Here is a 26435-nt window from a genome sequence, read left to right on the forward strand (position 1 = left end):
TGTGAAACTTCCTGGATCAGATAGTTTTTCTGGTATCTTATTCAACAGCACTGCTGAACAATTAGCATTCATAGTAACAGCCGAGAGTTCTTCCATTTTCTTTCTATTTGAGATTAGATCTTTCAAGAATTTAGCATATCTAGGCATTCCTGAAATCACATCAATGAAAGGAAGATTTACATTTATCTGTTTAAACATATCCAAGAATTTGGATTGCTCGGCTTCAAGTTTTTCTTTCTTCATTTTACTCGGATAAGGAAGTGGTGGTTGATATGGTTTAACATAAGGTTTATCCTTAGCTGTGTTATCTTCATTAATCTTTTCAACTACCGGTTCTTTTTCCTTATCTTGATCAGGTTGTGGTTCTTGTAGAGTAGGAATGGCTTCATCAGAAGTTACAGGTATTTCAGGTGGTTTAAGTGTTGTACCACTTCTTGTGGTAATGGCTTTAGCTGTTTCATTCCGGGGGTTAGCGTTTGTATCACTAGGTAGACTTCCCGGTTTTCTTTCACCTATTAACCTTGCTAGGTTACTTACTTCTTGTTCCAGATTTTGAATAGAAGCTTGTTGATTTCTAAATGCTTGAGCATTTTGTTCATTGGTTTGTTTCTGAGATGTGAAAAACTGCGTTTGAGTTTCAACTAGCTTTGTCATCATATCTTCTAAATTCGGCTTTTTATCATCGGTTTGTTGTGGTGGTTTGTTTTGAAAATTCGGTGTTTGCTGGTTGTAAGTATTATTGGATACTTGTTGATTGCTAGGACCTTGTTGGTTGTTGTATGGAATATTTCGGTTATAATTTTGGTTTTGATTGTAAATCGGTCTTGGCGGTTGATAATTATTCTGATAATTATTTCCAGGCCTTTGGTTTATGTATGAAATATTCTCTCTTTGTTCCATTGTTAATTCAATACTGAGACAATCTTTTGTCAAATGTGGTCCTCCACACTGCTCACAACTAATTCGTATTGAGTGAATATCCTTAGTCATCTTTTCCATTCGTCTCTCCACAGCATCTATCTTTGCGGAAATGGAATCTAAGTCATGGCTAGAATCGGCTCTAGCTGCTTTAGATGATCTAATGATATCTTTTTCTTGGTGCCACTCATGTGAGTGGGAAGCAGTGTTATCAATAATTTTGTAAGCATCAGTTTCGGTTTTCTTCATAATAGAACCACCAGCTGCTATATCTATGTCTTTCCTTGTAGTGATGTCGCATCCTTGGTAGAATATTTGTACTATTTGACAGGTGTCTAAACCATGTTGCGGACATCCTCTTAACAACTTTCCATATCTTGTCCATGCCTCATATAGAGTTTCATTTGGCTTCTGTGTAAACGTAACAATTTCTGCTTGAAGTCTTACGGCTTTAGATGCAGGAAAGAATTGTTTAAGAAATTTGTCAACTAAAACATCCCATGTATCAATCGCCCCTTCAGGTAACGATTCCAACCAATATTTGGCTTCTCCCTTTAAAGTCCAGGGAAATAACATGAGATATATCTGTTCATCCTCCACTTCTCGGATTTTAAATAGTGTGCAGATCCTATTAAAGGTACGTAGATGTTCATTTGGATCTTCCTTCGGCGCACCACTAAATTGGCATTGATTAGTCACCATGTGTAGAATTTGTCCTTTGATTTCATAATCTGGCGCATTAATGTTTGGATGAGTAATTGCGTGACCTTGGCCAGTGCGTTTAGCTCTCATTCGGTCTTCCATACTTAAAGGTTCCAGATTCTCCATAATTGAATTTGTTGAATCGGTATCACTAGATGATTCTGATTTAATGGTTCGTTCCTCAACAATCTCTGTTTGAATGATTGGTGGCTCCGGAGGAAAGTTTAGTGGTTCAGGATCTACGAACCGTTCCTGAATATTCTCCGGATTCTCAATTGTGAGGTCGGGTTCAAAAAATGGATTATCGGAAATTTGAACTGAAGTACTTGGTCGACTGGATGACGATTCTAAAGAAAAATCAACGGCGGTTATATTTGCTAAATTTCTTGATCTAGTTACAGGTGGTGAACGTACAAAAGGTGGTGAACGTCTTGCTCGGTGCATTCACTGAATATCCTATTAGTTTTAAAAAGGAAGAAAAATTATAATAAGTTATCCAATTAATAGACTTTTCTGATTTTGCCCACGTTTCGAATAGCCAAAAGATGCAGCAGAGGGGCAGGATTCGTTTGGTCTCAATATAATTGAGGACTGTTTAGCTCCAATAACCCGGTCCACGTACAAATCCAACTATTACTACGAACCAGAAAATTTTGATGTCTATTAATTTAACCACTTAAAATAAATTTTCGTAATTTTAAGAAATTTAGATAAGAAAAAATCTATGTCCTAAAACTAGAATAGCGAGAAATAAGAAAGAAAAAGAGTTCGTCGAAAAAGGTCGAAAAAGAAAAATGGTTGAAAAATAAAAGGTGACGGAAAAATAAAAGAAACTTATAAAACTTAAAAATACTTGACTAACCTAACCTTATTACTACAACTAACTTAAAATTATAATCGCAAATTGAAATTACTAACTGGAATGATAATTGGTACATAGTAAAAGTCGTCTAAAAATATTAAAGCTTACAAGAAAAACTAAATCCCAAATGGAAATAACTTAAAAAGAAACTAAAACTTAAAAAGGTGTCGCAAAATTCTAAAGTACCTAAATCTTAGTCTAAAGAAAAAGCACTTAAGGAATTCTACGGCAAAGCCTAAAAATCTAGGAGTAAAAATAACTATGGCAAAATCTAAGTTTAAAACTAAATATGAGCTAAAAATACAAATATTACGCTAAAACAATTAAGAAGGGACAAAATATAAAAATATACAAAAAGTTGTAAAAATTACAATTTTTATAAAAATATTATTTTTATATTATTTATTTATTAAAACTACTAATTTTACAATTTAATTAAACTAATTAAACTAAATAAAACAAATTAAATAAAAAGAAATTTTAAAATAAAACTTAATTTTAATAATAATTGATAATTAGGGTTTTATATTAATAATTATTATAATTACCCGTAATTAATGCTTGATTAGGGTTCTGGTCAGCTGTGTCAGATGGTCTCCGCGACTTGCGGTATTCAAGGCTTCAAACCCCGCGACTCGCGGGGTTCCAAAATTCAGCTGACAGGTTATTTTAAATTCGACGCGTTTTTCTTTTTTTTTTTTTTTTTTTTATTTTCTGTTTTTAAATATGTGTATTAATAAAACTTTATATTTAAAACTTAAATAAAAATAGAATTACTTTATAATTTTATAAATAAAAATCTTAAAACTAGATTTATATATATATATTTTTTTTTTTAAATAAAAACAAAATACTTAAATAAAACTTATGTTTTTATAAAATAAAAACAAAGAAACTTTATAAAACTTAAATATTTATCAAACTCCTAAAAATATTTATATTTTTGTTTTTCTTTTTATATTTTCGAATATTTAAAACTTTTTTTTTTATATAGAGCGTTGCGCTTCCGGCATTTAGAAAGTTCCCCGGCAGCGGCGCCAAAAATAATTGATGTCAAAGCTAAGGTATACGAAATAGTTTATATTTTACTAGGAAAAACTATTAAATACGATACAATTTTACACAAGATATTTATTTATTTATAGAATGGATATACTTAAACCTTGCTACAACACTTATAGGCAGTGTACCTAATCGTACAGTAGTGTAGTTTTTAGTAAGTCCGGTTCGTTCCACAGGGAATCTTTTTTTTTAAACAAAGCTCAACGCTATATTAGTTTACTTTTATAAAAATACAAATATATATATAAGTAATATTATTATTATAAAGGGGGGTTTTTACCGTTTAATGACCGGTTTGTCGATTTTAAAACTTTAGTCGCAGTTAAAACCTAATGTAAAATATTAAAAATAAATACAAGACTTAAATTAAAGCATGAAGTAAATAACGATAAATGAAATTACGAATAATAAAAGTGCGATAAAATAAACTTGCGATAATTAAAAAGTACGATAATTAAAAGTGCAATTAAATATAATAACAATAAAAATGCGATAATTAGAAGTGCAATTAAATATAAAATAAAGGAAATTAAATATGAAATAAAAGAATTATGCTTATTTAAACTTCCGTAATCATGATGTTTGACGTGTTGATTTTAGTTTTATGCCCATGGGTTAATTTTCCTTTGTCCTGGATTATTTAATATGTCCGTCTGGTTTTTATCCATAACAGTCCATCAGTCATAAATATAAAGTGCGAGTGTCCTCGTCAAATTATCCTTATACCCGAAGTCAAATATTCCAACTAATTGGGGATTCGAATTGTAACAAGGTTTTAATACTTTGTTTAATGAATACACCAGGTTATCAACTGCGTGTAAACCAAGGTTTTACTACTTTGTTAGCAATTACACCAATTACCCTTGAATGTAATTTCACCCCTGTTTTAATTATTCTAGTGGCTATTAATCCATTCCCGTGTCCGGTTAAATGAACGATTATTCGTACATATAAATACCCCGCCCATCGTGTCCGATCGAGTGTATATGGTAATTTATAGGGACGCCCAATTGTAAATCTTTATATTAACATTAACAAACTTTCATTTAGTTAAACAAATATAAAGCCCATTAATAGCCCATAGTCTAATTTCCACAAGTGTCGTTCTTTTGTCCAAACCCCAATTATGGTACAAAGCCCAATTACCCAATTTTAGTAATTAGCCCAACATCATGATTACTTCGTTTTAAATAAGCATAATAATAACTTAGCTACGAGACATTAATATAAAAAGGTTGAACATAACTTACAATGATTAAAAATAGCGTAGCGTTACACGGACAGAATTTCAACTTACACCCGTACAATATTCGCTAACATACCCTTATTATTAGAATTATAATTAAAATTAAAATATAAATTATAAATATATATATATATATATATATATTTTACGTATGAGAAGAAGAAGAAGAAGATGGATGAAAATGATCAGAATTCGGTTTGCTTTATAGGGAGTTTTAAAACTGGGGGCTCCGCGACTCGCGGCCTTTTCGGCCTTCAAACTCCGCGAGTCGCGGAGTTTCAAATTACAGCTCAAAACTTTTGGAGTCTTTCTTGCCGACGGATTTTATATATAAATATAAAATATAAATAATTAATATAATTATTTATATATTATATTATATTCTTGTGCATAGTAGACTTGTAATTTTTAGTTCGTTGCGTCGAGCGTTGAGAGGTGACTCATGTCCCGGTTCCGGATTTTTGAACGTCCTTGCGTACAATTTTATATTTTGTACTTTGCGTTTTGAATCTTGTACTCTTGTAATTTCGAGACGTTTCTTATCAATAATTAGAACCTCTTTGATTGTCTTTTGTACTTTTGAGCTTTTTGGTCGTTTGCGTCTTCAATTCGTCGAATCTGTCTTTTGTCTTCACCTTTTATTATTTAAACGAATATCACTTGTAAATAGAACAGTTGCAATTAAAAGCTTGTCTTTCTTGAGGAATAATGCTATGAAATATATGTTCGTTTTTAGCATTATCATACACCGTAATCGGTCTTGCACGGGATAGCGACTTGGATTTACCCTACCAAGTTTATTTTCGGGTTTGAAAGTTCAAGACATTCTCTTCCCACGGTACTTTTATATCGTGATATGATATTAGTATGAAATGATATAGTTTAGGAAGTATGCTATACCAAGTAAAATGACATTTGGAAGACTTTACTTCCTTTAAGGATGGACTTGAATCATCCTTTATTACTTGCATCAATGGAATAATCAGGTTTATACATTCCAAAGCAATGATATCTGCAATAGACTTCATAGAAACATGTAATAAATGGTTCTAAACATATGGGTTTATAAATTCCCTTATACTTGGTTTTCTTTTTATATGTTTTAATCAAATAACTTATGTATATTTGTTTAAAATTTTTCAAAATTTTTCGTAAAAATGACCAAATTCTAAGTTCTCGAGAATTTATATACCCACCCCACACTTAAGATTTTGTAATGCCCTCATTACAAAAAATAGAAAAAGAAAAAAAAATATAAATTTGAGAGGACAAAAAGTGTAAAGGTTGTTAGAACTTACTTGGTTAAAAATTGAAGACCGTAAAATGCTTATCGTATGAACATAACCACTCCTTTTATCATAATTTAGTATTGGTTTGGTGTTTCGTTAAGTCGAATGCATCATCGTAAGTACTTGTCAACAAACATGTTAATCACACAAAAGATGGGGGCTGTACTTAAATAGTACCAAAAATTTTACCCCACACTTAAATTTTTTGTACATATATAAACAAACAAAAATATAATAAACTAAAAACACAATTATTATTTTTTTATTTTTTATTTTTTTTATATTTTTTTTCAACTTAGTAACTAATTAAATTTTTAAAATATCATTTATAAAATTTATATTTCTTATAACGAAAAGTTCGGTTGTAAAACCTAGTCTTTATCCTTTTATAAATTTTAAAATTCAAATTTATAAAATTTAATTTATTAAAAGTTAAAGTTTTTATATTTTTGAGAAATAAACACACTTTAATATATATATATTTTTTAGACATTAATTTTATAAATCACATAATGAATAAAAAGGCACTCAAAACATGATTTTTTAACAAGTCGTTTTCTCAACTCGACCCCATAATTTATTGCCAAGCGGGGTCAAATTTCTCTATATTTATCGAACGACATGTAAAATCAGTGGAGAAAGTTCCACGAATTAGAAGAGTGAGCCATTCATTTACATCTCTGGTGGTATATAATATATCAGATAAATCCTTTTTCAGTTGACCGAAAAAAGATGACTCAACCCGAGAGTCAACGCACAACTCTTCTCTAAGTGTGGCTTGCAATAAAAATTTTATTCTCCGATGTGGATCCTACCCAAATGGATTATCTTTCAAGGTATTCCAAGTGTTAACCTCATGAGGATATACGAATTCAACATGAGAAGGTGACTCCTCAAGTGGTTTTAATATATTAAACTCCTCATCCTCAATGATCCCTGATGATTTCATCAACTCAACCTCCTCATTATTACAATTATACCCGAGTGAATTATTATAAACTGAAAAGTTCTCGGGTGTATGAATAACCGGTTCTACCACTTCGACCTCGGAATTAGAATCCTCATCATTATTCTTTCCATTCACTACATATTCATTTTGACTTATCCTATTTATATATTTCATAGAGGTTTCATATTCTTTTAATTCAAGAGGTTCCTGTGAATTTATTTTTACAATTTCAATTTGCACCTTGTCCTCAACTATTTGTTCATTTGGAACCTGTAAAATAGGGTTATGATAACAATATGAAGACTCAAACGATGAATCATCTGATTGTCTTTCTGAAAGAATAGTAAACAAACGCTCCATTTCTCTTTCTAGAATTTGAATAGATGTTTGATTTTGTTGCCATTGTTGATTTAGTAATTCCCTAGTTTCGGTTTGACTTTCAATAAAACTCATCATAATATTTTGAAAATCATACGAGTAATTTTCTTCATTTTGAGTTTGTTGAAAATTTTGTGGCATTTGGTTAGAAAATTGGTATTGTTGATAATTTTGTGGGGAATCGTAATAAGGTTGGTTTGGATAATAAAAATCTGGATTCGAATTATTCTCTTGATATTCATTCCATATATAGTTCATGGGTTCATAACTTTCCATTTGATCCATGGAAATATGATAATCACATTCCCAAGTCAAATGGTAACCTCCACAATTTTCACAAATATATGTAGTTTCAACCCTATTAAACATAGATGAATCGCACCAATTATCATCAAAACTTGTTTGAGAGTATTGATTAAATTGTTAGGCATTAAAAAGATTTTCCATAGACATATTCTCAAAATCATCCATATTACAGTATGACTGGAACCTAGTTGAAATTTAAAAAGAACAAAGAGAAAAATAAAACAGAACTTTCGTAGGAAAATAAATCCCGACGAAAGGATCAAATAACTAAAAGTAATTAAATTCCTGAACGAACAATTTCTCCCTAGCAGCGGCGCCAAAAAGTTGATGTGATAAAACCGACCTTTAAATTTTACAACTAAACTAGCTTAATAAATATTATCACATTACGGGCAACTGGTCCCGATCGTGCAGCAATAAATACTGGCAAGTCAAGTTCGTTCCACAGGGAGAAGTGTATTCAAGAATATAACAACAATTAATTATACTTTTAAGTGGGGTTTAATTGGTTTTTGATTTTGGATATAATTAACTAAAATAATAATAAAAATTACAAGAAATAAAAATATTAGAAAGTGTATTTTCTTAGATTTAGTCCCCCTCGTTGATATGAATCATAGACAATTCATAATCAATATACTATGGATTGTTGTTAAGTCCGGTTACAATATTATATAGTATATAACTTCGTGATAACCTTTCGATTTCATAAAGTCCCGATTTACTAAAATTCAACTTAACTTTCGCTAATCTCATTTTAACAAATCAACTATACCTGATCATTCGAATTGTGATTCAACCTAGTTTTAACTTTCATTAAAACCTAAACTAAAATGGTTTCCCTTCTTATAATTTCATGACTATATAAATCTTAATACCACCAAATCACCAAATCCGTATTCTTATATTTTTGTCAGGAAAATAGTCCTACGTTTTGTCTAGATCACAAATAGTGTTGAAGCAAATTTTATATATCACCAATTTAACTTTCGCTAAATGATTCAATAAACTATGTGACGGGGATTAAGTATTAAATTTACATAATAATGGATCTTTTGATTGAACACAATATCTAAAATGACTAAAATAACAATTGTAATTCTTAAAATGTTTACTTTATATATTTTTCTTTCGAATTTATATAAAATCTTAACTAACTAAAATTAAATCTAACTTTCGTTAAATCTTATTTTAGCGAGTCAAACTATACTACGATTATTTAAATTGTGACCTAGCCAAGTTTTGACTTTCGCCAAAACTTAAATCATAACGATTTCCCTTTTACAATTTCACGATTATATGAACTATAATATTATCCAAACCACCGAATCTTATTTCTAAATTGGTGTTAATAATTTATCCATAAGTTCGTCTAAACCACTTTTAGTGTTAAAGCTTAATCTATATTAATAGAAATAACCTTCGCTATTTATATCTAACAAATTAAGTGATAAGGATTAAATATCTAATTGTATAACAATGGTTCTTTTAGCTAGGCACAATGTTAAAAATACTCAAGTTACATTTTAATGTTCTAAATGATAACAATCCATAATCGAGGGGTTCTACATCTAAGCAAACACAGGAGTAAACTAGCTAATCATAATAATAGGACGGGAGTAAAAATACAAACATGATATAGTAAACATGATAACATTAAATAACAATAATAATGGTTCTAAAAATAATAATAACAATGATACTTATACTAATTACTGAAAATAATAATAACAATAACAATAATAATGATAATAACAATGATGAAAATTAAATAGAACAACTTACAATAAAGGCTTCAATTTATTGATTGCAAATGGTAAGAAGTGGAAATGACAGCACCCGTGCACACGAACAATAATACCCTTAATCAAGAACAATATCACCCTTAATATTGAAACTATCCTAATCTTGACCTTGAGAATTAATATGGAACAAGAAAAATAAAATACAAATGATACAGTATGTATGGAAAATAAATTGGAGTATTATGTTGATATTCTAACTCTACATCCTATCTACTACTTCTAACTACGGAGTATGTAATATTGTTTGTTGACCAACTCTATTGAAAAACTAACTCTTTTTCTGTGCATGTCATAGTACTCCGTATATATTCAGTTTTAATTGAAGTAGTGGTAGGTGATATTCCTTGAATCTGCAATTGTTGCTGTAAAGTTCTTGGAAAGAATTAACATTAAACATAAAGTAACCGTCCATTCTCTGTAAAGTTGATAAAGAAATATATAAAATATCAGGGTGTGCTAACTGCTCCGATATGATAGGTTGTTCTTCTGTAAAAGCTGTATAAAGTAGGCTTATTATATTTAAAAAGTAACCAGCCCACGTGAATGTTGAATCTGAAGTTGGCCAAATAATTACGCGTTTCACTTAGATAAGTACACATTTCGCGTAAGGTCTCTTCTTAAAAGTTGTAGATTTTTGAGTTACCGACGTCTGGACACCTGATTCGCCTTTTTTCGAGTCAGTATGATTTAGTTATGATTTTTTTCGTGCAGGCGCGCAGATTTCTTGATTTCGATCATTTTAACTTGTAGTCTTGAGGCGCGATGTTGTAGTCTTTTGTTGCTCATTATAAATCTTCATTTTATCTTCATTTTGATCTTTATATCTTTAAAATTCCATAATACCATTTCATTCGACGCTTTGGACATTTTAAACAATTACAAACCGAAAACTACTCGAATACACATAAAAATCATAACATTTTGGATTGATATTGCGACGAAGTATATGTATATTTATAGCAATATCAAATTACCCCGCACTTGAACGTTGCTTATCCTCAAGCAATAACATCTTTTTAATAGACTCGGAATACTACATAATCTTCCATATCAATCATTAAATAACACACACGCGCCACACGAAACGAAAACACACGCTTTATGAAATGAATTGGAAATGCCACACGATATTTATTGGATCACGCATACACACCACACGAAATGAAAATCCTGGTAACAGTAACAAAGTTGAAATTCGTGATTAAAATCTCACAGATACTTAAAAATGTGAATCTTTAGGGAAAATTGGACCTGGTGAAAACGTTTTATGATTTTTTAAAATGTCATGCTAGTTTTTACACTATACATGTTTTCCGGTTTTAACCTCAAATTCCAGTTGAGGGTAACTGAAAACCGAAGTCTCAGTCGGCGATTAGCAAGCTATCCGCCCCCATAATTGTAGTATCATGGAACTCTTAACCGGGCGCCCCCTGACGCGATATTTCTATCGATCTTTTATGACAATTTGTACATTTCAATTCAAGGGTTAAAACTGCGAAGACTAAGCTATCGCGTGGGACAGATCCTGCTCCAGCTTATACACCGTAATCGGTCTTGCACTGGATAGCAACTTGGATTTACCCTACCAAGTTTTTTTTTGGGTTTGAAAGTTTAAGACATTCTCTTCCCACGGTACTTTTATATCGTGATATGACATTAGTATGAAATGATATAGTTTAGAAAGTATGCTATACCAAGTAAAATGACATTTGGAAGACTTTACTTCCTTTAAAGATGGACTTGAATCATCCTTTATTACTTGCATCAATGTGATAATCAGGTTTATACATTCCAAAGCAATGATATCTGCAATAACTTCATAGAAATACGTAATAAATGGTTCTAAACATATGGGTTTATAAATTCCCTTATACTTGGTTTTCTTTTTATATGTTTTAATCAAATAACTTATGTATATTTGTTTAAAATTTTTCAAAATTTTTCGTAAAAATGACCAAATTCTAAGTTCTCGAGAATTTATATCCCCACCCCACACTTAAGATTTTGTAATGCCCTCATTACAAAAAATAGAAAAAGAAAAAAAATATAAATTTTAGAGGACAAAAAGTATAAAGGTTGTTAGAACTTCCTTGTTTAAAAATTGAAGACCGTAAAATGCTTATCGTATGAACATAACCACTCCTTTTATCATAATTTAGTATTGGTTTGGTGTTTCGTTAAGTCGAATGCATCATCGTAGGTACCTGTCAACAAACATGTTAATCACACAAAAGATGGGGCTGTACTTAAATAGTACCAAAAATTTTACCCCACACTTAAATTTTTTGTACATATATAAACAAACAAAAATATAATAAACTAAAAACACAATTATTATTTTTTTATTTTTTATTTTTTTATATTTTTTTTCAACTTAGTAACTAATTAAATTTTTAAAATATCATTTATAAAATTTATATTTCTTATAACGAAAAGTTCGGTTGTAAAACCTAGTCTTTATCCTTTTATAAATTTTAAAATTCAAATTTATAAAATTTAATTTATTAAAAGTTAAAGTTTTTATATTTTTGAGAAATAAACACACTTTAATATATATATATTTTTTAGACATTAATTTTATAAATCACATAATGAATAAAAAGGCACTCAAAACATGATTTTTTAACAAGTCGTTTTCTCGACTCGGCCCCATAATTTATTGCCTAGTGGGGTCAAATTTCTCTATATTTATCGAACGACATGTAAAATCAGTGGAGAAAGTTCCACGAATTAGAAGAGTGAGCCATTCATTTACATCTCTAGTGGTATATAATATATCAGATAAATCCTTTTTCAGTTGACCGAAAAAAGATGACTCAACCCGAGAGTCAACGCACAACTCTTCTCTAAGTGTGGCTTGCAATAAAAATTTTATTCTTCGATGTGGATCCTGCCCAAATGGATTATCTTTCAAGGTATTCCAAGTGTTAACCTCTTGAGGATATACGAATTCAACATGAGAAGGTGACTCCTCAAGTGGTTTTAATATATTAAACTCCTCATCCTCAATGATCCCTGATGATTTCATCAACTCAACCTCCTCATTATTACAATTATACCCGAGTGAATTATTATAAACTGAAAAGTTCTCGAGTGTATGAATAACCGGTTCTACTGTAACATCCCGCCTTTTTCCATTTACTTTTACGTTATACTAATTTAAACTCCGTTATATGTTTATAACATCTCCCGTTGATACGCGTTTTAAATTATCTCGTTTAGGTAATTCACGCACCCGAACGAAAGTTGAGGGACTAAACTTGACAAGGGATCAAACCCTTGACTAGGTCAAAGGGTCAAACCCATTTCACCCATTCATTATCATCTCCATCTCTCTCTCTTTCTCTCTAGCAAGAACACACACCCATTTACCAAATTCATTCAATCATCATCTAAATTCGACCTAGGAGGCTTACAACAAAATAAATTACATATTCGTGATCCTCTCTTCATCCTCTTCATTTTGGTACCAACTTCATCTCGTTTGGGTAACATTTCTAAAACTCTAGATTTCTCTAAATTCGTGTTTTTGACTTGAAATGGTGTTAGTTAGTGTCTATGGCTCATTGTGATGTCGTGTATGTAATTTGTATGCTCGATCTCGTTGTTTTAGTATAACTAGCATGAACTTGACTTTTGGTGTGTTGTTCTTGAATTTTGGATGATCATATATTGTTAGATGTTAAAAGTTCATGTTCTAATTGTGTTCCTAGTATCACTAGCTTCAATTTGATGTGTAGGTTGATTAAGAAAACTTCAAAAGCATGATTATTGATTTTGAGATGTTTGACTAGGGTTTGATGGTTCTTGACATGAATTTTTGGATGCTTGAATACCATGGAATGTTAATTGTTAGTGTTTAGTTGTAATGTATGCCTCATTACCTTCAAAACGGCATATCATATGTGAGAATTGGATTCCCAAAACTCAAAATGCATTTGATGAACTTGAAAATTTGAAAATAGACTTTTATTGATCACTTGACGAGAAATCGGTTGTTGAAAATGATGTTTTTGATTGATGATACATGTTTAGTTGTGTTCCTTGTCAAAAGAGCTTTCCAACGGTATAAGATACGCCTTCTAGCTGTTTACGGTTTGCGTTTTATGGTTGTTTGAAGTTTTGACCAAGACTTGAACATTTGAAACTGACCAGGTACCAGGCCACGCCTAATGTCGCGGCGCGACACCTCTGGCCGCGGCGCGGCATATGCCGTGGTCAAGTTCTGACCTCCATGTCCAAAATACGAAAAATGTTTGGCATACTACGGACCTCCGATTCACATGAAACTTGTTCTAACATGCTCATATATGATTAAAAACCTCAGAAAAATAGTTCGGGACCCGACCCGAACATGTTGGCTTTTTCGTTGACTTTGACCCGACCAAGTTGACTTTTAATCAAACTTAACCAAATATTTGTGCAATCGTTCTAACATGTTTTTATACTTGTACCTTGCATGAAACATGACAATTTGATTCACATGCTATTATGATCGAGTCTTAACGAGCCATAGGACTAATTGAACATCTTTGACCTATCGTGTTTACCGTTATTGATACAACCTATTGTTTAGGTCAAGATTAGCATTGTTCTTTGCACACGTTTACTTGTTGAAGTACTTTACTACTCGTGCACTCAAGGTGAGATCATAGTTCCACTTTTACTCTTTTTGAACTTACATTTGGGATGAGAAAACATAAACATTTCTTTACTAAGTGAACACAAGTACAGGAAAACAAACATTCTACATACGAGTTTAGAACAAAATCCTCAATTCGATTATCATTAGTTACACTTGCCGGGTGTAAGCGAGAACTTATGTTGTATGGATCCATATGGGTTTGAAAAACCCTCATTCAAACGGTTCGCTACCGTTTATGAATGAAATATATTTTCGAGAAACAGTGTATGTTCTAGCACTAAGTGATGGGGTTCAATGGAAGGAATGTTAAGCATTGATAATTGGGTGCTCGTGAAACAAACTTTTGGAATGTATTACTATTATTTCATTGATGCAAATCTTGTGGTTCACTTGTACTTACTTACTTAAACCTATGATTTCACCAACGTTTTCGTTGACAGATTTCTATGTTTTTCTCAGGTCCTTGAACGATACATGATACATGCTTCCGCTCATTATTTTGATACTTGCATTGGATGTCGAGTATATATGCATGCATGGAGCGTCTTTTGGCTACTTTTAAATTGTGTCGCATAAGTTTCATTTGTACTTATAACTTTGTAACGTAACTTGTGGTGGAACTATTCTCGTAAACTTTGAACAATCTTTACATTTGAAATGAATGCGACATATCTTTTGGTCAAACGTTGTTTAAAGACTTATGACCACGTAACGGGACCTAAGTAGACGGCGCCGTCAAACATGATTTGGTCGGGTCGCTACAGATGGTATCAGAGCGTTGGTTGTAGGGATTTAGAGTTCATTGGTGTCGATCCCGAGTCATAGGGTACATTGGTGAGTCTAGACTACAACCGGTATATAGACTTGAAGTAGGAATTACTTGACTACTTGTGCATTTATACTCGAACACTTCTACTCATATCTACTCTTAGTTCATCTTAATCTCATGTTGTTTAATTTGATTGACACGCTACCTTGACTATATGAAATGATGTCGAATACACATATGAATCAGGGTAATATAATTTCCGGGATTATATTATGGTGACTCATATGAACGTTCCAACATTATGACATAAAGAATTTAAGGCGAGTCGAGGAAAAACTTCTCTTTATCTTTATTCTATATCACGGCTAGTATTATTGAGAATACTAATCAATGATATTCTTGTGTCTTGAAGGAACAATGGCTCCTCGTCGTGTACGCCGCAATGAAACTCCCGAACAAGCTCTCAAACGGATGATAGCTACCGCCGTAGATGCGGCCATGGCCGGTCACTCATCCAACAACAATAATAATAACAACCACAACAACAACAACAACAACAACAACAACAAGAACAACAATGGAGCCGGTAACTCAAATGAAGGATGCTCCTATAAAGCTTTCATGGGGTGCAAACCTCACACTTTTGATGGAACTGGGGGACCGGTCGTGCTCACCCGATGGTTTGAGCAAACGGAAGCCATCTTTAGCATAAGCGGTTGTCGGGACCAAGACAAGGTCAAATACTCCACTCACACCTTCGCCGGTGTTGCTCTTACATGGTGGAATACTTATGTACAATCGGTGGGTACCGATGAAGGTCACGCCCTCTCTTGGGCCGACTTGAGGGAAAAGATGATTGTCGAATATTTCCCTCGTGAAGAAACCCGAAAGCTCGAACAAGAGCTAAGAACTTTAAAGGTGATCGGAAATGATCTCAAGGCTTATAATCAACGATTTTCCGAACTAGCCTTGATGTGCCCAAATCTTGTGAACCCCGAAGCTTTAAGGGTTGAACTTTACATGGATGGTCTTCCAAAGAGCATCAAACACGGAGTAATGTCATCCAAACCCCCTAATCATCAAGAAGCTTTGAACATGGCCCGCAAATTGATAGAGACAGTGGACGAAATCGTAGTACCGGCACCTAAAGCCGAGGACAAGTCGGGTAACAACAAAAGAAAATGGGAAGCTCCCCAATCAAGCAACAACAACTTTGCCAAGAAATCTTTCACCTCCGACGGCAAGAAGAGTTATGCCGGAATTCTACCTCTTTGCAACAAATGCAACAAACATCACTTTGGCGAATGTAGTAAGCTAATTTGCCATCGGTGCCAAGGAATTGGTCATAAGGCCAACGATTGTAAAAGTGCCACTCCCGTAGCTCGAAAGTGGCCCAATGCACCAAAGACGGGCACTTGTTACGAATGTGGCCAAACGGGCCATTATAGAAATGCATGCCCGAAGAGGAAAGATAACCCCAATACGCGCGGCCGAGCTTTCAACATCAACACCGAGGAAGCCCGGGATGACACTGAACTAGTCACGGGTACGTTTCTTCTCAACAATTCTTATGTCTCTTGCTTATTCGATTCGGGTGCCGATAAATGCTTTGTATCCAAGACTTTGACTCATTCTTTTAGCACTCCACCTCTTCCATTAGATACCACTTATACCATTGAAGTGGCCAACGGGAAACTATTAAGTGCCGACACATATTACCGGGGGTGTACGTTAAACATTTTGGGTAAGGAATTTGAAATTGACTTGATACCCATGGAACTAGGAAGCTTTGATGTAATAATCGGTATGAATTGGTTAGTCAAAATGAAATCTCACATCCTTTGTGATCTTAACGCAATCCGAATTCCTATCGAGAATGGTGAACCTTTGATTGTTTATGGCGATAAGAGTTGCACCAGACTCAACCTCGTTTCGTGCCTTAAAGTTAGAAAACTACTCTGTAAGGGTTGTTTTGCGATCCTTGCCTACGTTAAGAAAGTCGAGTCCGATGAGAAGCATATCGATGATGTGCCAATTGTTAGTGACTTTTCCGATGTATTTCCCGACGAATTGCCGGGTCTTCCACCTCATCGACCGGTTGAATTCCAAATCGATCTTATTCCAGGAGCCGCACCCGTAGCACGTGCACCGTATAGACTTGCTCCGTCCGAAATGCAAGAATTGCAAAGTCAAATCCAAGAACTACTTGACCGTGGTTTTATCCAACCTAGCCATTCACCTTGGGGCGCTCCGATTTTGTTTGTTAAAAAGAAAGACGGATCCCTACGAATGTGCATTGATTATCGTGAACTAAATAAATTGACGGTTAAGAACCGATATCCTCTTCCTAGCATCGATGACCTCTTTGATCAACTACAAGGGTCTTGTGTATATTCGAAAATCGATCTCCGCTCGGGTTATCATCAATTAAGGGTTAAGGGGGAAGATGTCTCCAAAACCGCTTTCCGGACTCGTTATGGTAGTTATGAATTCCTCGTCATGCCATTTGGTCTCACTAACGCACCGGCGGTGTTCATGGATCTTATGAACCGCGTGTGCAAACCGTATCTCGATAAATTCGTTATTGTGTTCATCGATGATATATTGATCTATTCTAAAAATGAAGAAGAGCACGAACAACATCTCCGACTTGTGCTTGAACTCTTGAGAAAAGAACGACTTTATGCCAAATTCTCCAAGTGTGAATTTTGGTTGAAGGAAGTTCAATTTCTTGGTCATGTTGTAAGTGATCAAGGTATTAAAGTCGATCCCACGAAGATTGAAGCCATTAGTAAATGGGAGACTCCTACTACTCCTACTCACATTCGTCAATTCTTGGGTCTCGCCGGGTACTATCGTAGATTCATCGAAAACTTCTCTTTGGTTGCACGTCCTCTAACCGCATTAACTCACAAGGGAAAGAAATTCATTTGGGCGACCGAGCAAGAATCCGCGTTCCAAATCTTGAAGACAAAGCTAACCACCGCTCCTATCTTGTCACTTCCCGAAGGCAATGATGATTTTGTTGTATATTGCGATGCCTCGAAACATGGTTTTGGGTGTGTATTGATGCAACGAAAGAAAGTCATTGCTTATGCCTCCCGACAACTCAAAATTCATGAACGAAACTACACGACGCATGATCTCGAACTCGGAGCCGTTGTCTTTGCACTTAAAATGTGGAGACACTATCTTTATGGAACCAAGAGTACTATCTTTACCGACCACAAAAGTCTCCAACACATTTTCGATCAAAAGCAACTAAACATGAGACAACGACGGTGGATTGAAACTTTGAACGATTACGATTGCGAGCTTCGTTACCATCCCGGGAAGGCAAACGTAGTAGCCGATGCCTTAAGTCGAAAAGAAAGAGCGGTGCCTCTTCGTGTCCGAGCTTTAAACATCACCATTCACAGCAACCTCAATAGTCAAATTCGTGTAGCCCAAGATGAGGCCCTCAAGGATGAAAACCTTTCACACGAGCTCTTGAACATTCTCGTCTCTCGATTCAAAATTAGGGAGACCGGACTCCGATATTACGCTGGAAGGATTTGGGTGCCTAGTTATGGGGACCTACGAAGCCTTATTTTAGATGAAGCCCATAAGTCACGATACTCGATTCACCCCGGTGCCAATAAGATGTACCACGACCTTAAACAACTATATTGGTGGCCGAACATCAAAAGGGACGTAGCTACTTATGTTTCCAAGTGTTTGACATGTTCCAAAGTCAAAGCCGAACACCAAAGACCGTCCGGATTACTTCAACAACCTGAGATCCCCCAATGGAAGTGGGAAAGGATCACGATGGATTTTATCACCAAACTACCAAAAACGTCGGGCGGTTATGATACCATTTGGGTTATTGTTGACCGTCTCACCAAATCCGCACACTTCCTTGCCATGAAAGAAACGGACAAAATGGAGAAACTTGCACAACTTTACATTAAGGAGATCGTAGCCCGACACGGTGTACCTTTATCGATTATCTCCGACCGAGATGGCCGTTTCGTTTCTAGATTTTGGCGTACATTGCAAGAAGCGTTGGGAACGCGTTTAGACATGAGCACCGCATATCATCCTCAAACCAATGGACAAAGCGAATGTACAATTCAAACCTTGGAAGACATGTTACGAGCTTGCGTGGTTGATTTCGGAAAAGCTTGGGACAAGCACTTACCTCTCGCCGAGTTCTCTTATAACAATAGTTATCGCGCGAGTATTAAAGCCGCACCTTTTGAAGTGCTATATGGCCGCAAATGTCGTTCACCTCTTTGTTGGGCCGAGGTAGGCGACGTGCAAATCACCGGACACGAACTCATTCACGAAACCACCGAGAAAATTGTTCAAATCCGAGATAGGCTTAGGACGGCCCGAAGTCGTCAAAAGAGCTATACCGACAAACGACGCAATGATCTTGAATTTCAAGTCGGTGACCGAGTAATGTTAAAAGTCGCACCTTGGAAAGGTGTAATCCATTTTGGAAAACGCGGGAAGCTAAATCCGTGGTATATTGGTCCTTTCGAAATCTTGGAGCGTATTGGAACCGTTGCTTATCGTTTAGATCTTCCGCCTCAATTGAACTCCGTTCATCCTACCTTCCATGTATCTAACTTGAAAAAGTGTCTTGCCGAACCCGATATCGTCATCCCTCTCGAGGAACTTACTATTGATGACAAGCTTCATTTTGTGGAGGAACCAGTTGAAATTGTGGACACCTCCGCCAAGACATTGAAACAAAGCCGAATCCCGATTGTTAAAGTCCGTTGGAACGCCAAAAGTGGACCCGAGTTTACTTGGGAAAGGTAAGATCAAATGCAAAAGAAATACCCTCATTTATTCCCAATTCCGGAAACGCAGGATTCCGAGGAAGAAACAACGACTACTACGCCTACTTAAATTTCGGGACGAAATTTATTTTAAGGAGTAGGTAATGTAACATCCCGCCTTTTTCCATTTACTTTTACGTTATACTAATTTAAACTCCGTTATATGTTTATAACATCTCCCGTTGATACGCGTTTTAAATTATCTCGTTTAGGTAATTCACGCACCCGAACGAAAGTTGAGGGACTAAACTTGACAAGGGATCAAACCCTTGACTAGGTCAAAGGGTCAAACCCCTTTCACCCATTCATTATCATCTCCATCTCTCTCTCTTTCTCTCTAGCAAGAACACACACCCATTTACCAAATTCATTCAATCATCATCTAAATTCGACCTAGGAGGCTTACAACAAAATAAATTACATATTCGTGATCCTCTCTTCATCCTCTTCATTTTGGTACCAACTTCATCTCGTTTGGGTAACATTTCTAAAACTCTAGATTTCTCTAAATTCGTGTTTTTGACTTGAAATGGTGTTAGTTAGTGTCTATGGCTCATTGTGATGTCGTGTATGTAATTTGTATGCTCGATCTCGTTGTTTTAGTATAACTAGCATGAACTTGACTTTTGGTGTGTTGTTCTTGAATTTTGGATGATCATATGTTGTTAGATATTAAAAGTTCATGTTCTAATTGTGTTCCTAGTATCACTAGCTTCAATTTGATGTGTAGGTTGATTAAGAAAACTTCAAAAGCATGATTATTGATTTTGAGATGTTTGACTAGGGTTTGATGGTTCTTGACATGAATTTTTGGATGCTTGAATACCATGGAATGTTAATTGTTAGTGTTTAGTTGTAATGTATGCCTCATTACCTTCAAAACGGCATATCATATGTGAGAATTGGATTCCCAAAACTCAAAATGCATTTGATGAACTTGAAAATTTGAAAATAGACTTTTATTGATCACTTGACGAGAAATCGGTTGTTGAAAATGATGTTTTTGATTGATGATACATGTTTAGTTGTGTTCCTTGTCAAAAGAGCTTTCCAACGGTATAAGATACGCCTTCTAGCTGTTTACGGTTTGCGTTTTATGGTTGTTTGAAGTTTTGACCAAGACTTGAACATTTGAAACTGACCAGGTACCAGGCCACGCCTAATGTCGTGGCGCGACACCTCTGGCCGCGGCGCGGCATATGCCGTGGTCAGGTTCTGACCTCCATGTCCAAAATACGAAAAATGTTTGGCATACTACGGACCTCCGATTCACATGAAACTTGTTCTAACATGCTCATATATGATTAAAAACCTCAGAAAAATAGTTCGGGACCCGACCCGAACATGTTGACTTTTTCGTTGACTTTGACCCGACCAAGTTGACTTTTAATCAAACTTAACCAAATATTTGTGCAATCGTTCTAACATGTTTTTATACTTGTACCTTGCATGAAACATGACAATTTGATTCACATGCTATTATGATCGAGTCTTAACGAGCCATAGGACTAATTGAACATCTTTGACCTATCGTGTTTACCGTTATTGATACAACCTATTGTTTAGGTCAAGACTAGCATTGTTCTTTGCACACGTTTACTTGTTGAAGTACTTTACTACTCGTGCACTCAAGGTGAGATCATAGTCCCACTTTTACTCTTTTTGAACTTACATTTGGGATGAGAAAACATAAACATTTCTTTACTAAGTGAACACAAGTACAGGAAAACAAACATTCTACATACGAGTTTAGAACAAAATCCTCAATTCGATTATCATTAGTTACACTTGCCGGGTGTAAGCGAGAACTTATGTTGTATGGATCCATATGGGTTTGACAAACCCTCATTCAAACGGTTCGCTACCGTTTACGAATGAAATATATTTTCGAGAAACAGTGTATGTTCTAGCACTAAGTGATGGGGTTCAATGGAAGGAATGTTAAGCATTGATAATTGGGTGCTCGTGAAACAAACTTTTGGAATGTATTACTATTATTTCATTGATGCAAATCTTGTGGTTCACTTGTACTTACTTACTTAAACCTATGATTTCACCAACGTTTTCGTTGACAGATTTCTATGTTTTTCTCAGGTCCTTGAACGATACATGATACATGCTTCCGCTCATTATTTTGATACTTGCATTGGATGTCGAGTATATATGCATGCATGGAGCGTCTTTTGGCTACTTTTAAATTGTGTCGCATAAGTTTCATTTGTACTTATAACTTTGTAACGTAACTTGTGGTGGAACTATTCTCATAAACTTTGAACAATCTTTACATTTGAAATGAATGCGACATATCTTTTGGTCAAACGTTGTTTAAAGACTTATGACCACGTAACGGGACCTAAGTAGACGGCGCCGTCAAACATGATTTGGTCGGGTCGCTACATCTACCACTTCGACCTCGGAATTAGAATCCTCATCATTATTCTTTCCATTCACTACATATTCATTTTGACTTATCCTATTTATATATTTCATAGAGGTTTCATATTCTTTTAATTCAAGAGGTTCCTGTGAATTTATTTTTACAATTTCAATTTACACCTTGTCCTCAACTGTTTGTTCATTTGGAACCTGTAAAATAGGGTTATGATAACAATATGAAGACTCAAACGATGAATCATCTGATTGTGTTTCCGAAAGAATAGTAAACAAACGCTCCATTTCTATTTCTAGAATTTGAATAGATGTTTGATTTTGTTGCCATTGTTGATTTAGTAATTCCCTAGTTTCGGTTTGACTTTCAATAAAACTCATCATAATATTTTGAAAATCATACGAGTAATTTTCTTCATTTTGAGTTTGTTGAAAATTTTGTGGCATTTGGTTAGAAAATTGGTATTGTTGATAATTTTGTGGGGAATCGTAATAAGGTTGGTTTGGATAATAAAAATCTGAATTCGAATTATTCTCTTGATATTCATTCCATATATAGTTCATGGGTTCATAACTCTCCATTTGATCCATGGAAATATGATAATCACATTCCCAAGTCAAATGGTAACCTCCACAATTTTCACAAATATATGTAGTTTCAACCCTATTAAACATAGATGAATAGTACCAATTATCATCAAAACTTGTTTGAGAGTATTGATTAAATTGTTGGGCATTAAAAAGATTTTCCATGGACATATTCTCAAAATCATCCATATTACAGTATGACTGGAACCTAGTTGAAATTTAAAAAGAACAAAGAGAAAAATAAAACAGAACTTTTGTAGGAAAATAAATCCCGACGAAAGGATCAAATAACTAAAAGTAATTAAATTCCTGAATGAACAATTTCTCCCTGGCAGCGGTGCCAAAAAGTTGATGTGATAAAACCGACCTTTAAATTTTACAACTAAACTAGCTTAATAAATATTATCACACTACGGGCAACTGGTCCCAATCGTGCAGCAATAAATACTGGCAAGTCAAGTTCGTTCCACAGGGAGAAGTGTATTCAAGAATCTAACAACAATTAATTATACTTTTAAGTGGGGTTTAATTGGTTTTTGGTTTTGGATATAATTAACTAAAATAATAATAAAAATTACAAGAAATAAAAATATAAGAAAGTGTATTTACTTAGATTTCGTCCCCCTCGTTGATATGAATCATAGACAATTCATAATCAATATACTATGGATTGTTGTTAAGTCCGGTTACAATATTATATAGTATATAACTTCGTGATAACCTTTCGATTTCATAAAGTCCCGATTTACTAAAATTCAACTTAACTTTCGTTAATCTCATTTTAACAAATCAACTATACCTGATCATTCGAATTGTGATTCAACCTAGTTTTAACTTTCATTAAAACCTAAACTAAAATGGTTTCCCTTCTTATAATTTCATGACTATATAAATCTTAATACCACCAAATCACCAAATCCGTATTCTTATATTTTTGTCAGGAATATAATCCTACGTTTTGTCTAGATCACAAATAGTGTTGAAGCAAATTTTATATATCACCAATTTAACTTTCGCTAAATGATTCAATAAACTATGTGTCGGGGATTAAGTATTAAATTTACATAATAATGGATCTTTTGATTGAACACAATATTTGAAATGACTAAAATAACAATTGTAATTCTTAAAATGTTTACTTTATATATTTTTCTTTCGAATTTATATAAAAATCTTAACTAACTAAAATTAAATCTAACTTTCGTTAAATCTTATTTTAGCGAGTCAAACTATACTACGATTATTTAAATTGTGACCTAGCCAAGTTTTGACTTTCGCCAAAACTTAAATCATAACGGTTTCCCTTTTACAATTTCACGATTATATGAACTATAATATTATCCAAACCACCGAATCTTATTTCTAAATTGGTGTTAATAATTTATCCATAAGTTCGTCTAAACCACTTTTAGTGTTAAAGCTTAATCTATATTAATAGAAATAACCTTCGCTATTTATATCTAACAAATTAAGTGATAAGGATTAAATATCTAATTGTATAACAATGGTTCTTTTAGCTAGGCACAATGTTAAAAATACTCAAGTTACATTTTAATGTTCTAAATGATAACAATCCATAATCGAGGGGTTCTACATCTAAGCAAACACAGGAGTAAACTAGCTAATCATAATAATAGGACGGGAGTAAAAATAAAAACATAATATAGTAAACATGATAACATTAAATAACAATAATAATGGTTCTAAAAATAATAATAACAATGATACTTATACTAATTACTGAAAATAATAATAACAATAACAATAATAATGATAATAACAATGATGAAAATTAAATAGAACAACTTACAATAAAGGCTTCAATTTATTGATTGCAATTGGTAAGAAGCGAAAATGACAGCATCCGTGCACACGAACAATAATACCCTTAATCAAGAACAATACCACCCTTAATATTAAAACTATCCTAATCTTGACCTTGAGAATTAATATGGAACAAGAAAAATAAAATACAAATGATACAGTACGTATGGAAAATAAATTGGAGTATTATGTTGATATTCTAACTCTACATCCTATCTACTACTTCTAACTACGGAGTATGTAATATTGTTTGTTGACCAACTCTATTGAAAAACTAACTCTTTTTCTGCGCATGTCATAGTACTCCGTATATATTCAGTTTTAATTGAAGTAGTGGTAGGTGATATTCCTTAAATCTGCAATTGTTGCTGTAAAGTTCTTGGAAAGAATTAATATTAAACATAAAGTAACCGTCCATTCTCTGTAAAGTTGATAAAGAAATATATAAAATATCAGGGTGTGCTAACTGCTCTGATATGATAGGTTGATCTTCTGTAAAAGCTGTATAAAGTAGGCTTATTATATTTAAAAAGTAACCAGCCCACGTCAATGTTGAATCTGAAGTTGGACAAATAATTATGCGTTTTACTTAGATAGGTACATGTTTCGCGTAAGGTCTCTTCTTAAAAGTTGTAGATTTTTGTGTTACCTACGTCTGGACACGTGATTCACCTTTTTTCGAGTCTGTATGATTTAGTTATGATTTTTTTCGTGCAGGCGCGCAGATTTCTTTATTTTGATCGTTTTAACTTGTAGTCTTGAGGCGCGATGTTGTAGTCTTTTGTTGCTCATTATAAATCTTCATTTTATCTTCATTTTGATCTTTATATCTTTAAAATTCCATAATACCATTTCATTCGACGCTTTGGACATTTTAACCAATTACAAACCGAAAACTACTCGAATACATATAAAAATCATAACATTTTGGATTGATATTGCGACGAAGTATATGTATATTTATAGCAATATTAGTGGCCAAACCTCAAAAGGGATGTTGCAGCATATGTTGGAAAGTGTTTAACTTGTTCCAAGATCAAAGCCGAACATCAGAAGCCGTCTGGGTTACTTCAACAACCCGAAATCCCGCAATGGAAGTGGGAAGGAATAACGATGGACTTCATCATGAAGCTACCGAAGACGGTACGCAGTTATGATACCATCTGGGTTATCATTGACCATCTTACCAAATCTACACACTTCCTAGCCATGAAGGAAACTGATACGATGGAGAGACTGGTGCAGCTATACATAAAGGAGATTGTATCTCGTCACGGTGTACCCTTATCGATTATCTCAGATCGCAATACCCGTTTCGCTTCTAGATTTTGGCGTTCTTTACAAGAAACCTTAGGAACACGTCTAGATATGAGTACAGCATATCACTCGCAAACCGATGGACAGAGCGAGCGCACGATTCAAACCCTGGAGGACATGTTACGTACTTATGTTATTGATTTCGGAAAGGCTTAGGAGAAGCACTTGCCGCTACCCGAATTCTCTTACAACAACAGCTATCACGCAAACATTAAGGCCGCACCTTTTGAAGCATTTTACGGCCATAAATGTCGTTCTCCTATCTGTTGGGCTGAAGTAGGTGAAAAGCAACTCACCGATCCCGAACTCGTCCATGAAACAACCAAGAAGATTATCCAAATTCAAGCGAGGCTCAAGACGGCCCGTGATCGTCAGAAGAGCTATGCCAACCTTAAATATGGAGATCGCGAATTTCAAATCGGTGACCGCGTTATGTTGAAAGTCTCACCTTGGAAAGGTGTAATCCATTTCGAAAAGCGTGGGAAGTTGAATCCGCGATACATTGGTCCTTTTGAAGTCTTGGAGCGTGTTGGATCCGTTGCATACCGTTTGGAC

Source organism: Rutidosis leptorrhynchoides, chromosome 6 (genome assembly GCF_046630445.1).
Source record: "Rutidosis leptorrhynchoides isolate AG116_Rl617_1_P2 chromosome 6, CSIRO_AGI_Rlap_v1, whole genome shotgun sequence".
Taxonomy (NCBI): Eukaryota; Viridiplantae; Streptophyta; class Magnoliopsida; order Asterales; family Asteraceae; genus Rutidosis; species Rutidosis leptorrhynchoides.